This window comes from Ambystoma mexicanum, chromosome 6q, assembly GCF_040938575.1.
Source record: "Ambystoma mexicanum isolate Mex_15411 chromosome 6q, UKY_AmexF1_1, whole genome shotgun sequence".
Classification (NCBI taxonomy): Eukaryota; Metazoa; Chordata; class Amphibia; order Caudata; family Ambystomatidae; genus Ambystoma; species Ambystoma mexicanum.
The window spans coordinates 1196656397-1196672151 of NC_090937.1; the positions used below are offsets into that span (position 1 = coordinate 1196656397).

Consider the following 15755-nt stretch of genomic DNA (forward strand, 5'->3'; position numbering starts at 1 on the left):
AAGGGGCCATCAGGGGCCACTTCGTGCGTAAAAGTGGGCTCCTGCGCTAGGGGCCACCGGTTGGGGTAAGGACTACTCACCGGTCCCCGATGCAGGCAGACCCAAACTTCGCCAGTACAGTCCACTTCGCTGGCAGGTTCAAATGCGACAATCAGGATGTCCCGACACCGTGTAGTTCCTTAGATACAGCAAGGATTCCCAAATGGGACAGTGGCGATTTCTCCGCTCCTGGTGGAGGAATCAGCCCAATTCCACTGTAGCAGGCTTCAGGGGCAAGGGGGTCACAAATGCAGCGAACTTGCACAGGTTGTTGCCACAGCAGAGCAACACGGTAACCGTGTTTACTCCGGTCCGGGAGCACTCATCTCACTTCAGACCTGGGAACGCCAAGTGTACGAAATTCGGTGTGAGGATGCAGAGCAAGCATTATACCAAGGTTCGAGGGCCTCCTCGAAACAGAAGCTGTAACAGAGCAAACGTCCCGTGTAAGCTGGTCAGCCCACTGGTTGGCCCAGGGTCACTTCCGAATAGGCTTACTTGGAGGGTTTGTTGAAGGTGCCGAGAATAGTTGATCCCTTCTAGGACGATCAGAGGCAGAGGGGTCCCACAGGACGACAGCGGGCTCAGGGTGCCAAACCTTCCAGCTGGTCACCAGCGGTTCCTCGACTCGGCTTCTTGTTGCAGGATACTTGGCTCCTTATCCTTTGTTCGTGTGAACTCAGGAGATCTACCTGGCAGTGGTGTTTTCAGCCTCCTCTTATCCAAAGTCCCCTCCCGGCAAAACGGAGAGGACCCACTGGGAGATCTGCTCACAAACACTCACTCACTCCATATGTGGACCAATCATGGACCACTGTGGTCCCAGGCATTCAGGACACTCCAGACTCTCTGGCACCCAGGATGTGTATTGGGAACAGACATCCCAGCCCACATCCTGCAGGCATACACACAAGACATGCAGAAGCGCATGCCCAAATAAGGACTGACCGGGTCGACTCCACATGGGGAAGGTGAAGGGGCAAGATGACAAAAGGACAGGACAAAGAACCTTGTGGCATGGCCATTTTGGAGCCAGGCCACCTATTTGTGCCAAACGCGGTAAACGCGGATAACATGGCAAAAAATGTTAAAAATATAAGAAAATGATAACTGCAACCAGTCGTGTCCATGATACATCTGCACAGTTCATAAAAGGTCCCGCAAGAGTTTCTAGGGTCTTTGAAAAGATTAGAGACCCACGTGTGCTGTAAGGTGAGTTACATTGCACACTGGTTACATGTTGCACAAAAGCTGCAACATGAGGAAAGGACTAAGGGAAACAAAGTCTCCCAGTACTGACTATCTCAAGGGCATGTCAGTTTCCCCATAAAAAGTGAGCGAAAGCCCAGAGGAGTGCAACTGAGGGCTGTGCTTCTCTGGCAAAGTTTAGTCAATGGTGTAAAACAGCAGCAAAACGTTTGGGGGTTGACACATGGAGGAAAAATCACATTCAAATATGAAATCTTTCCTAACAAGTCTAATGACATGTGCAAGCCTGCAACTGTTCACTCAGGTCTACACAGTATGCAACTATCAGTTTCCAACCACACACACAATGAAACAATCATACAACAATGTTTAGCATGCTAGTACTGGGTAACAAATCAGTGCCATCATCTTCTTAGCTGATGTGTTGGCTATGCTCAGATGCCCCATAGTCTCCCACAATTAAGTGTTTATTCACTTGTATGCATGTCAATTGTTCTACATGTGACACTGCAACACTTTTCCTGCAGTTAGGGTCAATAGCCCAATCTAGGCAGAAGACACTTTCAGACTGCAAAATTGTGCTGGCAACTAAGTGATTCAACAGCAACTCACAAAAAGTGCTTCTCACCTGATGGGCTGCTTGCTGCACCAGTACTGTAATGCGTCATCATACCTTCCCACTATTGTAGTGTCCAGTAGGAAGTCATCAAGCATCTGTTTGGATGAGGTTTCTCTGTCTGTACGTGATGAACCATCTCTGTCCAAGATACATGAATCACTGATGTGCTAGTCCCACAGATTGTCCTCAGGCAGTAGGCTGTTACTGCACTGCTCTCAAATCTTGTAATGGACTGCCCATTCTCGCTGCTGTTATTCATGAACTTGACGTGGCCATTTCATTTGTCAGCATTTCAGATGGTTGTTGTTCTTCCTGATGCCTGCGTTCTTCCACCAATTGATGCTTCTGGTGCTACAACAAAGCATCCTTAAACATTTCTCTTACTTGTATTGCTTGATGCAAGACTTCATGCACAGTGAAAAGCAGGCAGTTTTGTTTTGAAACATGGGCCCACAAAGTACTTTAGGCAATCTTAAATGCAAAAACTCAATGATCGAATTTTCAATGGCAACTTCAAAATCTTGGCCATCATGCCACAGATGCCAGAGACCACATGACTTTAAGAAGAACACTAAACCTAAACACTCCTTTTATCACTGCAAACCACATAACAGCCACATTATTTTTAGAACACTGAAAGATTAAACTCATTGTCACAGCCCACCATAACAACCAATCAACCATCTGATAACTTGGACCCCAGCTTCCACAGTGTACATGGCAGTGACACAGGGCATTCCATGAAACTGACACCTAGTCCAAAGGGAGGAGACATGATACACTGCAGACTGCTTTATCTCTAAACAAAGAATGGAAATTCCTGAAATTCTTAGCAAAGGAAGAAACATTGTGTTCTTTCTAACTGAAATCTGGTTTTCAGATGACAACAATGCAATTGCAAATGAAACCATTCCCACTGATTTCAAACTCATCCAAGTGAACTTTACTGGCAAAGAAGGACGCATCTACATGGCACACATGGAACACTACATGGACGGTCTGACTGGACACCTAACTCACCTCACACTCTACCACTAAGCCAACCTCTAAGAGTACTTATCTACAGACCACTATTATGCAATGCAATGTTTACAGAACACTTTTCAGACTTAGTCCCTTATCCACAGAGTGTTAGCCAAGGGGTTTTGCCATTATAAAAAGTTTCTGTCAATTAGGCCCTTAATGGCTATCATAGTGATATACCAAAAAAACAAAATCTTACAGCCCAGCCCTCAGAGAGAACATTGGTTTTAGGAGCAAATAGAATCAGCATCCAAAACCGTGGCCAGCTTTCACCTCAAACAAGTGATCAAAGGAGTAACAAACACAGCAGGCCACACCCTCAATGCAATATTTTGTGGAGACACCTAATAACCTCTTCCCCTTATTATGTACTAGGGAGAGATTATCTAATTATTTATTTTACTATCGAAATGCCAATGCATCCACTCCTGAATCACAAAGGACAGATAACCTTTGCAAGAAGAAGCTGGAAAACTCTAAACCAGGAGGAATTTAGCAATCTTATCAAAAAGACCAAGCCCAACCCCAACAAACCAGAACAGTTACCACTGGAAGTAATCTTAGCAAGACTAGAAAATTGCATAATCAAAGCACCAAAAACCCCCACCGCACTAAAGTGCATCACCCGGTAAGAAAAAAGACTTTAGAAAGATAGTGCCCAATGAAAATATAAAATAACATACTTAAATAACATGGAAGAAACACTACAATCACAAGACAAGGTTGCTTATCAAAGACAGATCTGTCACTACAAAGTAAAAATCGTTAAAGCAAACACACATTACTATAGAAGTCAATCAAAAGTGCACTTTATCCAGAAAAAATAAATTTACCAGATCATTAATGAGATGATAAACCCCACTTCCATCATCAAAGGGTCTTCATCTACCCAAAATCTATGTGATGATATCATGAACCATGTGAGAAGCAAAGTACCAAATACAGCACACCATCAGTGGTGAATTAGGGACTGGAACTGCAAGCAATAGTCAAACACAGCCAATGATGTTCAGCCTACAACCCCTCTGATGAAAAACCTTAACCAAATATCTGTCCTAGAATTGAAAGATTTGGTGAAACGTAGCAGCAAAGCCAGATATCTGATTGACCCCTGTCCCTCCACACCTGCAAAAAGATTCTTATAAACGAAACACAAGCTTTCTACTTTCACAAATTGATGGACTGCTCCCTGAAAACAGGAATTGTACCAAAAGCTTTCAAGACTGCCTACATCAAACTATTTCTAAAATACACTTCTGGAGACACAGAAGACCTCTGAAGATTCACCCTATCTCATACATACTATACCCAGCCAAAACTGCAGAGAGCTATTCATACAAACACATTTTGGAGTAGGCAGATCCTAATAAATTCCTTGACTGCGCAACAGTTGGTTTAAGATCTATTTGAGCCACTGAATCACCACTAGTCTCCATTTGGGAAACCTCAAAATCACAACAGATAGTAGAATCACCTCGGTACCTTTACTCATGGCCATCTCAGTGGTCATTAAGACTGTTAACCACATTAAACTAATTAGAAAGCATGAAGAAATCAGACTCCATAACACAACTATACAATGTATGAGGTAGCTCTTAACAAACAGAAGAGTAATCACCTGTCTCTCCCTTATCAGTTCAAACTCATGATCCATTAACTGTGGTGTTACCCAGGGATCAAGCCTATCACTGATCCGCTTCAATATCTATATTATCCCCTTGATGAAGATCATATTGTATGGATCAATCTGTTACATCTATCCAGATGACAGGCAGATCATATACAAAACGTCTTATGACAGAATCTCCAGCAATAACCTCAGCAACTGCCTTGCAAAAATAAGTGAATAGATAACTAACAACTACTTAAAATCTCAATGGAAGTAATGATGGTTTAAACACACGCCACACTAGAAACACCTCTACCATGTTCATTGAAAAAAGGTAACTGTTCTAAACCATCTAAACTGATCAAGGACCTCGGCATATTGCAAGACAACAGACCCACGCTGGAACGCAAAGTCAACACAATAGTCATAACTTGCTTCTATCATCATCTCTCTACATAATGGATTATGTCCTACCTCTTCTTTGCACACATAGCACTTACAATTACAATTACAACCCTAAGATTATTGACATAACAGAAAAACAACTTTCTGAAAAGGTTGCGGTGATTACCGCCTAGCACCCCTAATATACCAGTTCATATGGATCTTGGTTTATCCTGTATTCAAAACTTGATTGCCTTAAAACCAATGTTGCTATGAGTCTGTATATGAGGGTGTCCTAGCACTTAGAGTTTTGAACAAACATCAATTTTGTGTGTTATCTTATTCGTTAGTACCTCCTAACCTTCATAACCATTAGTCTAGACATTCACAGTGGTGAGAAAAAGTTACTGACACTTTTTTCTTTTTCCCTTGCTTGGGTGTTTTTCATTGCCTGTTTTATGTCTCCATAACATTTAGGAATAGCAGCAGGATCTTTCTCAATGTACAATATTCCAAGACAAATAAACATTTTTACAAACATGGACATCGTGAGTAAGCAGCATATGGTTCAATTAGTATTCAAAGCACTAGGATAGTCATGTTTAAGTAGAATGTGCTGCTCCTTGCGATAGAGTCAGAAATGCATAACTAGAGGTGATATTGTGCTTCTATCCTTAGGTGATAAGTACATTTTTCCTTTTGAGCTTTACTGGTACTTGAGAAACTAGGCTTCTCACATAAAAAATATACACAATAAATACACAATGCTATCCCTGTAGGTCAAGGAGCAAAACATTCAGCTCTTGTATCCTAGCTACCTGTAGTGGGGCACTTAATTTCTTAATGCTAGTTGTAAAAGTGTCTATTATCTATATGTTTTGTGTATTGTTGCTCAAATAGTATCTAGTTTGTTATTTTGCATTTCCTTTTGATAGTTTGCTATGAAGTTCAAATAACCAATCCTAGGTCGACGTCTTTAGTAATTGTCGGTCATTGTGGACAGGAGCTGGATTTGTTGTAGCCTGTCCTTTTCAACCGACGTTTCGGCAGAGCGTGGTGTCATGCTAATTTATTCTGGACTGTGGATTGGAGGTCCCTTTTAAGGGAAAAAAACATGTAGTACGTGAGTGAAACGTACAGTCTTGGTGGCCATCCTTGAGCTATGATATGTTGGGAAAGCAGCACGCCCTGTCAACAAGAGAATTGGAGAACATGGATCACTAATCAGATGCAAAACCCACTCAGCACCCCTGGCATATTTTCTGGAATTTCATCATAATATAGGTGAAATTTTATGGTGGGTTGTCAACACAGCGAACAGTAACACAAATGTCAGTAATTCATTATTGTACAAAGAAGCTTGGTAGATTCACTGCCTTCAAACAATCAGTAATGGCCTCAATGAAGCAGTACCAGCTCAGTTTGGTACATACAAAATTGAATGTTTTTTTGACCACCAGAAATGCTCTTTTCCCCCCGGGAGAAGAAAGGAACTATTGTTCATTTTGTCTATTTTTGATGTGACAAGCCTTGTTTCTTAGGCAACAGTAAAGCTCAAAATGAAAAAAATGTGCTTATTACCTAAGGATAAAAGCACAGTACCGCGTTAAGTTATGCATTTCTGACTGTATCACAAGGAACAGTACATTCTACATAAACATGACTATCCTAGTTCTTTTAATACTAATTGAACCACATGCTGTTTACTCACCATGTGCATGTTTGTAAAATTGATTATTTGTCTTGGAATATTGTACATTGTGAAATGATCATGGTGCTATTACTAAATGTTATCAAGAAATAAAACAGGGCAATGAAAAACGTCCAACCAATGGAAAAAGAAAAATGAACATTAACTTTTTCTAATCATACGAATGTCTAGACTGATGGTTATGAAGGTTAGGAGGTACTCAACTCCTTGCCTACACTATTGTTCAAGCACCTTATTGGGCTTGGGAAAAAGAGAACTGAACTGGCTGCAAGTTGTACAGACCAATTCAGTAAGGGTGGTAATGGGTCTGTGTAAAACTGATCATGTGTCTACAGCTCGGAGAGCATTACACTGGCTCCCGGTAGCAAAGAGAGTTATGTTTCGCATGCTCTGCATATCACACTCCTGCTTGTATGCTAAAAGTCCATCCTACCTAGCAGCTCAGCTTAAATGGCTACTGGATAGTTGCATTCTTAGATCCAATAACTGAGGTCTACTTCTCATACCTAAGGCAAAACTGACACAAACAAAACATGGATGTTTTCCATTCTCTTCCCAACACCTATGGAACACCCTCCCTTCTGACCTAAGGCTATGCCCTAGCCTACACTGTTTCAGGCGTAAGTTGAAAACCTTTCTTTTTGAATGAAAACAGACTCCTGCCCATGTTTCACCTCTCTCTGAACTTCCCAGCTCGTGTCCTTTTTTGTTTTGTGTTGTATGTTAGTCCCAGTGCTCCCATGCCTCTGGGCTCTTGTCTCGGTGCTTTAGAAATAAAATAACTAAACTAATGGGATAACACACAAAATTGATGATTGTTCAAAACTCTAAGTGCTAGGATGCACAGAGTTGTAATAGTATTTTTACCCACCGCTCCAACACGATAGGGCTACCATTCTGTTAAAAATGGGTCTGTGTGTGGTCAGGTGTCTGCCACAAGAAATTATGTAATGTATTAAAAGATTTGTCGTCATATAAAAATGTGTGCTTTCTTAGATGGTTTCAACACGAAAGATTCTCACCTCTAATCTTGGGCTGGAGGCACTTTGTTTTTCCCGAGAGTGTATCAATGAGTCAGATAAAGCGATTATCATGGATACCCACCATGAACTAGTCAGGGGCGATTATAACACAAAGTGTTTAAACTTGGCCATGGGGTATTATATCCTGAAATGCAAAGAAACGTATATGCTGGGAGAGTATTAAAACCTAATAGACGATCCAATAAAATTCTTGCTGTATGCAAATATGTGCTTTAGAAATGTACCATTGGCAATCGTCAAAGCAAGACGGCATAGTGGTTTATCCCCTTTGTGCCCCTAATGCCCATTAGTTAAGGAGACTCTGCAGCACTTCTGATTTATTTGTCCTATGTATGATGCTATAAGGAACATAAACATAAAACCTTGCATCAAGAATTGGGGTGTGAGGTTTGTTTTCTGAATATGTTTGTAATCAGGTAACATCCATTGATGTTATATTTGCTGTTTCAACATGTGTGGCTGCTGCTTGGAAGAACATTGATTATTTTGTGAGGGGTGTGCAATCATGTTGTATGTTATTCACATATCATATTTCTGTATTATTGTATTCAATTTTATTTTTCACAGGCAAATGTGTTGTTTAACTCTTGTGGAACCATGTTTCGAAAATAAAGTTGACTTGAATATGGGTACATGGGGTGATGTGGCAGATCCATATTTGACCATTTTATGGCTTATATCTCTCTCAAGATCAGACCCACAGGCCCCCAAATGTTCAATATGGGTGTGCCTTGAATTATACACCACCAATTTACACATCCCAGACATGCTTCCTTAACTCTTAAGTCCTGGGCAAGAGCTCCCAACTGCCAACATATCAATTGCTGAATGGCCTGATGTGTCCTCCTCATTTGACTTCCATTAGCTCTTGGTATTAGTCCAAACAGTATGAGCCTCTTAGCACCTCAGGTGTGTGCCTGCCTTTGTCTGTGCAGACATTTTACCCTTGCCTTCTGCACTGCAATCTCGAAGGATCTGGCAGGGAAACCACTTGGGAAGCGGCTTTAGGGGCTGGTTGATGTTCAGTGAGTAGTTGTAATTGTAATCTGTTTTTGTCCTGTTTCATTCACTCTAGTGGAGAGGTTTCAGTGTTTTTCCAATCGTTTTTCTGACCAATTTGTGCTATTGTGATGGGTTTCGCATGGGGTGTAGTCCTTTGTTTGTAGATGTGATTCTCCCAGTCCCACCCTCCCCTCTTGCAATTGGCTGGAATAGTCAGGTGTGTGCCTGCCTTTGTCTGGGCAGCCATTTTACCCTTGCCTTCTGCACTTCAATCTCAAAGGATCTGGTAGGGAAACCACTTGGGAAGCAACTTTAGGGGCTGGTAGATGCAGTGAGTAGTTGTACATTATGTGTAATCCGTTTGTGGACTGTTTCATGTACTCTAGTGGAGATGTTTGTTTGAATGTTTTTTCAATCACTTTTCCGACCAATGTGATGGGTTTCGCTTGTGTTTTGTAGATTCTGGGCCTGTTTTTCTCTGCTGGCTTGCATGTAGAGTGTGCAGTCCATGGGGTGTAGTCCTTTGTTTGTGTCTGGCTTTCACCCAGTCCCACCCTCCCCTCTTGTAATTGGCTGGAATAGCCAGGTGTGTGCCTGCCTTTGTCAGTGCAGCCATTTTACCCTTGCCTTCTGCACTGCAATCTCGAAGGATCTGGTAGGGAAACCCTTATGAAGCTAGCTTTAGGGGCTGGTTGATGTTCAGTGAGTATTTCTACATTGACTGTAATCCATTTTTGGCCTGTTTCATGTACTCTAGTGGAGAGGATTCAGTGTTTTTTCAATTGTTTTTCTGACAAATTTGTGCTATTGTGATGGGATTCTCTTTTGTTTTTTTAGCTTCTGATCTTGTTTTCCTGTGCTGGCCTGCATGTATAGTGTGTAGTCCATGGGGTGTAGTCCTTTGTCTGTGGCTGCTTTCTCCCAGTCCCGCCCTCCCCCTCCCACCCACCTCCCCTGATGGGTATGTCCACCTGGTCATAACTGACATTCGTAGGGCAGCCCCTGAGGCTAAGGGTCCCAAGGCAAAGGGCGGCTCCCACAGAGACAGCTCCAGATTGTGACGCCCAGTGTCAGCAGGGGAGGCCAACGGTCAGCCGTCAACAAGCAGTAACCATCAAGGTTGGTTTGGCCTGGGTGAGGAGTAGAGAAATCACTCTACTCCAGAAGCCCTGCCACTCTACCTGCCCTCAGACCATAGCAGACCAGGACATAAACACTAACCTGCTTGACAACTAAATAGGATTGTGAACATTAGCAAGTGCCACACTTAGAAATGTGAATGTTAGCACATGCCACACTTAGATAGAATTATGAACTTTAGCCTGCATTACATCTAAATAGAATTGTGAATGTTAGCACATGCCACACTTAGAACTGTGAATGTTAGCAAGTGCCACACTTAGATAGAATTATGTACATTAGCCTGCATCCGTCTAGATAGAATTGTGAATGTTAGCACATGCCACACTTAGAAAAGAGAATATTAGCACATGCCACATTGAGATAGAATTGTGAATGTTAGCAAGCACCACATTTAGATAGAATTGTGAACATTAGCCTGTGTCACATGTACAAAGGATTGTGAAGGTTAGCAAGTGCCACACATTGATAGAATTGTGAACATTAGCCTACGTCACATCTAGACAGGATTATGAATGTCAGCCAGTGCCACATCTAGATAGAATAGCAAATATTAGCCATTGGCACATCTAGACTGCATTGGGGATATTACCAATGCCACATTTAGATAGAATAGTGAATGTAGCTTGCTTTGCATCTAGACAGGTTTTAAAAGGTGGGCCAGTGCTACATCTGGATATAATTGTGAATATTGGTGTGTGTCATATATCGACAGGATTGTAAATATTAGCCAGTGCCACATCTCGATAGAAATGCCGAGATGTGCATGTGTCACATCTAGAAAGAACGTGGAAATTTAGCACATATCACTTCTAGATAGCGAGGCCAATAACCAACCCACTAACAATTTTACCCCTCTGCATACACCTCTCAAACTCTAACCAAACACAACCCTAGAGGACAACAAACCGAACAAACTTTACTACACTGCAACAACAAAACAAACCACACATAGCTTCTAACAACAGCACACAATGGCTACCGACTAGAAAGCACCCCCTAGCTAAGTGAACAGTGTTAACCAAACTGAAGCTGCCAACAGCACATCATTGCTCTCTTGCACTTATCCCGCTCGTTCCCACTAAGTTCATCCAATACCCCCTTTCCTTTTCAGATCCGCCAGAGCGCCAGGGGACCACTCTGGTGGTGATAGTGCGTGGTACAATTATCCTTTAACATTAACAACATTAACATGTGCATGAGGACATTTCAGGTTGGAGGGTGAGGGGCAGGTGCAGTGAGTGGTCTCTTGAACGGGAGATGGTGATGCTGGAGCACCCAAGAAAACATTGTAGCACCCCCGTAAGTAGAAAAAGTGCAGGTACAAACAGGTTGGCCCAGACTAAGAAAGCTTGTAAGGCCAGGTACCAGGATCAGGGCATGGATGCTGCAGTCCCTATTCAAGGTATATGTATTTTCCACACACCTTCTTGCTGCACCACAATTATGTAAGAACAAAGTTCCAAAATCACATGTGTTGGTGATCCAATTAGTTTTGTTTATTGGCCCTTTCTGATTGCACGTGTTTCGGCATTGTCTATGCCTTTTTCAGATCAGGGCATATCTATAATCTCCAGTAAGTGAATGAATGAGTAAGAACAAAGTAAACATTCATGCCATATTGTAAAACTAAAAAATATAAACAGTATGGTAAAAATGAGAATGTCAAAATATGAATGTAAAATGAAAATAAATAAATAATGATAAGGCCAACCCCCAATGAGGACAACGTTCAACGCCCCCATGGGGCAAAAATCCAAAACATGACAGGCAAATATAATAAACCATCATATTTTCATCATGTGATCATGTTAAAAAAAAACGTACAATAAAAGTAGCATCAATAGTTCAAGAAACATGAGAAAATCCCCAATCGGATCAGAAATTGACAATGGAAAGACCGAGATTAGGGTGGAGGGAGGTTCAGGATGGAAAATGAGGAGTTAGAGAAAAATATAGCGCTGTGTTCTAGAATTGTGGACTATGTTTTCAACTACAGCCGACTCAAAATGACCTTTGAGCTACGTCAACATCTAGTCGGCCGAGAGTAGAATGTTTGTTCTATGCAAAGAAAGCTTGTGACTCATATGAACTGCAATCCAAGTGTTGTCTGGGCTCACAAGCCCATCCTCATATAAGCAACGGGACAATGTAGAAAAAACTCAGACCGTGTGTTTTTACTGCACTGCATTGTATCTATTCTTGAACATGGCTTACTTTTGATTAGAGAACCAATGTCACCATTGTATTTTCATGGACAAGCAAACTTGTTAAATATGTTAAACAATATTGAGATATTTGTTATGTGAACTGGACACAACCCCATAGCATATAAATTATTAGTTTAGAGAGGACTGGACAATGATTGGAGTAATGTATAAAAGAGCCTGCATTAAGAGGTCCAGCTTTCTCACCTCTCACTGTGTCTGCTGATATGTACTGCGAGGTGTTGGGAGCCAGATAGATATCTGTTTTGCTTTGAAATCTGTAAAAAAATAAAGATACTTGTAACTTTCGACCTGTGATTGGCGTATTTCATTTTGTGGTACTAAGCCTCGATATTTCTTTGGTCTTTCACTAATACATCTCTGTATTCACATTACCTAATCTTTTCCTGAAACTTTCCCTGCCTTGTCCCTGGAACTAGTATAATAGCAACCTCGTCTGTCTCCTCCACCCTCCCCTTACTTGTTTCCCCCCGCCACCACCCCCTCCAGCACTATCTGAAAAGTCAGGCCTAGTATGATAGTTGCTTGTTTTGTTCCTCCCCTCCCTTCTGCACCCCTCTCCCTCACTTTTTGTTTTTCTCCAGCTCTACCAGAAATGGGTCAGGCCTAGTACGGTAGCCACCTGTCTGTTTCCATTTCCTTCCCACTCTCCCCCTCCCTTCCTTATCCATGTCTTAGCTCTTGCACTATCTGAAATGTTGACAGGCCGAGTACGATAGTTAATTTCACATCCTTACTGTTCATGGCCTGTAAGAATGTCGTTATATTTTCCCTTGTTCCCTCCCTTGTCTTGAAGTGCTTTGAAACACATTGTGTATAGTTGCTATATAAATAAACTATCTTATCATATCATATCATATTTCACTGTGTTACTCAAGTTTTAATATTTGCCCATAGTGATGACATGTGTTTCGGCTATTGAAAGCCTTCCTCAAATCAGGGCTAGTAGTGCTATCATTATTAATCACATGACAGTTGTTACAGTGAAAAGGCACACACACACACACACACACAGATTAGGGGTTGGAGAAAGGGAGGATTGAAGGGTAGTTTGAGAAAATAAAATAAAAATAACAAATAAGAAACAAAATGTAGAGATCAATGGGCCTCATTACACGGTAGGCGGTAGGGGTTTACCGGTACCAATAAGGGCACCGGTAAACCCCTACCGCCTTACTACGAGTTCCCTTTGCGGGACCTGACTTTAACGGCTGGTTTTACCAGCCATTAAAGTTGGGTGCCGCAAAGGGACCTCGGAGCTAATTATGGTACCGCAATTTGCGGTACCGTAATTAGCACCTTCCCCATTCCCATTATGCCCTATGGGGGCCAAAAATGGGAATGGGGAAGAGCCTTGGTGAATGGAGAATTACGGCCCCCGCTCACCTTGGAGTAGGGCGGTAATTCCGCCATCCACCAAGGCGGACATGGTAAAATACCGGCGGCAACCATGGTGCTAATAGCGCCATGGTTACCGCCTACCGTGTAATGAGGCCCAATTTCATTAATGTCACAGTGCACACAGTAATAAAAAGTCATTCCATATTACTCTCATATGGGTATGTGTACTACTGTTGATCTACATTACCTTTGCAGAGTTGTTAAAATATCAAACGTTGTTAGGTATTTAACCAATTATAAGGGTCTGATCCCTGTGGGTAAATGCCATAATATTGTATTCAGTGTCTATTGATAGTTCTTGCCAAATAATTCAAGTGGTTCAAATATTACAGTTTTATGCATTCTGTGCACAGTAATCCATTTGGTATTATATTCTTCAAATCACAGATAACGAATATTCAGTCTCCACTAAGCCACATACTCTCCTGTTTGTAAACAGTATGTTTCGTAGTATTTCAACTAATTGCCAGCAAAATTTGAGTCTTTGCGTCCTTAATCTCTATTCCTGAAATACTGGTGCATTTCTTGCATTCTGGGATGTGGAAAAAATACTATTTGTAAGGTGGTTGAGCAGACTCTTTTACCACCCAACTCAGATAAGACGCAACAGAATGAATGGATCAATATCAACCTAACATTAGTAGGATCAATAAATCAAGTGTCGCCTGACAGACTAGCCTCTCAAAAGGAGTCCAACCGTTTACATCATATCATATCATATCCTGGGCTCCCAATCCTGAGAAACACTGGTGTTGCAGTCTCAGAATCAGACACCGCCATGAAGGTACCCTTCTTCCGATGCCCAGTGAAGGGGGATTGAAACACCTCTATACTTGTGAGTGATTGGTAGGAGTGAACTCCCTATTTTCAGGAGGGCTTTGTGTCGCCACTTTAGCTCTGTTTTCATGCAGCTCCTTCTTTGTCAGTCATGTTAGCAGATGCAACCACTGCTGACTGGTGCCTTAGGTAGCAGCCAGTTCTCATAGTGTTTGCACCATCCCTGGTTGTCCTCGTGTTACAAGCTTGCCCAGAACTGCATGGGTCAATATGAAGTAAAGTCAACATGAAGGAGTTATGGATAGGCCGTTGCAGTCGCTCCTTTTGGTGAATTTATGTTGACCATAGTTATAAAGTGTGAGCTCAATGAATGAACTGGGGATTAGCCTGCCTGAATAATTACATGGGAAGTTCAGGAATCTTGATCTTCTATCCAGGGCCTGCATGTAGGCTAAGGTACAAGGAGAATGGTGGAATGGAAAAGGCTGGTCTAGGTACCTTCCCAACCCTGCAACCTTCTTTCAAATTTTATCTTTAAGAATATGCCTAAGAAGGCCCACTATCAGCTGCACCTCCTCCGAGAGATTCTCCCATTCCTTACCTTTACTCAGAAACTCAATGTCTCCAGAGCTCTGGTACTCTCTAGCTTGGACTACTGCAACAGCCGCTTCCTAATATTCCTTTATCCTCCCTTCACCCACCTTCAACTAATCCACAACAGGACTGCAAGACTTATAATTGGCCTCAAGCCCAGGGACCGCATCTCTCCAGCCCTAAAATCTCCCCACTGGCTCCTGGGTGCTGCAAGAATCACATTCAAGACCTTCTGCAACATCTACAAGCCTTTCTCTGACCCCACTGCATCCAACTCTCTCTCCCTAAAGACCTGCTGGAGATCTTTGGTCTTCTAGCTCCAACTCTTTGCAGATCAGACAATTTTCTAAGCAGAGAGTGGGGGGTAGATACTCCACAGGAGCCTCCCCCTGGTATGGTCTCCTTGCCCCCTCAGGCTTGAGCTGGATCTCCTTAAATCCAGAAGCTTCTCAAAACCCTCATTTTCTCTTCTTCTTTCTCTCTCCCCCTCCCCTGCTAAAACACCTGTCTGTCTAATTGACTGGCTTCCTGGGTCCCTCTGTGTTCTACAGGGCACCCCCCCAGTCCACACCCCCTCCTCAATTTAGCATGTGGACCCTCATCACCTGCACCCCATGCAATTCTCTGGTACTTGCCCTCCTGTCCTGCCCTTAGCACTCGCCAAGCCCCTCTTGCCCCCTCCTCTCATCAACTCTCTCCTATTTACCCTCCACTTCCCTTCCCACCCTACCACTTTGTGATTGCGCAGACTGGCCCTTCCCCCAACCCTTTCTCCCTTGCACTTCTTGTTCCTGCCCTTGCACAATTTGAATGCCACAAGGCCTAGTAGGGCTGTTATTGTACCTTTCCCCAATGCCCCGCGCTTTTTTTGTCTTGTGGCACTTTGAATCACCATTTGTTGTTTAGGCATCTTACAAATATCCAATACATAATAAATAATGCTAATGTAGGTTCAAAAAACGGTTCCAAAACTAAA

General features: G+C 42.5%; 1 protein-coding gene across 3 annotated transcripts in view; it reads left to right on the forward strand.

Annotated features, from left to right (window-relative positions):
- The window catches only part of ARAP2 (ArfGAP with RhoGAP domain, ankyrin repeat and PH domain 2), a 1740202-nt gene that overhangs the window by 1125016 nt on the left and 599431 nt on the right, over positions 1-15755 (forward strand). The window lies entirely within an intron of this gene.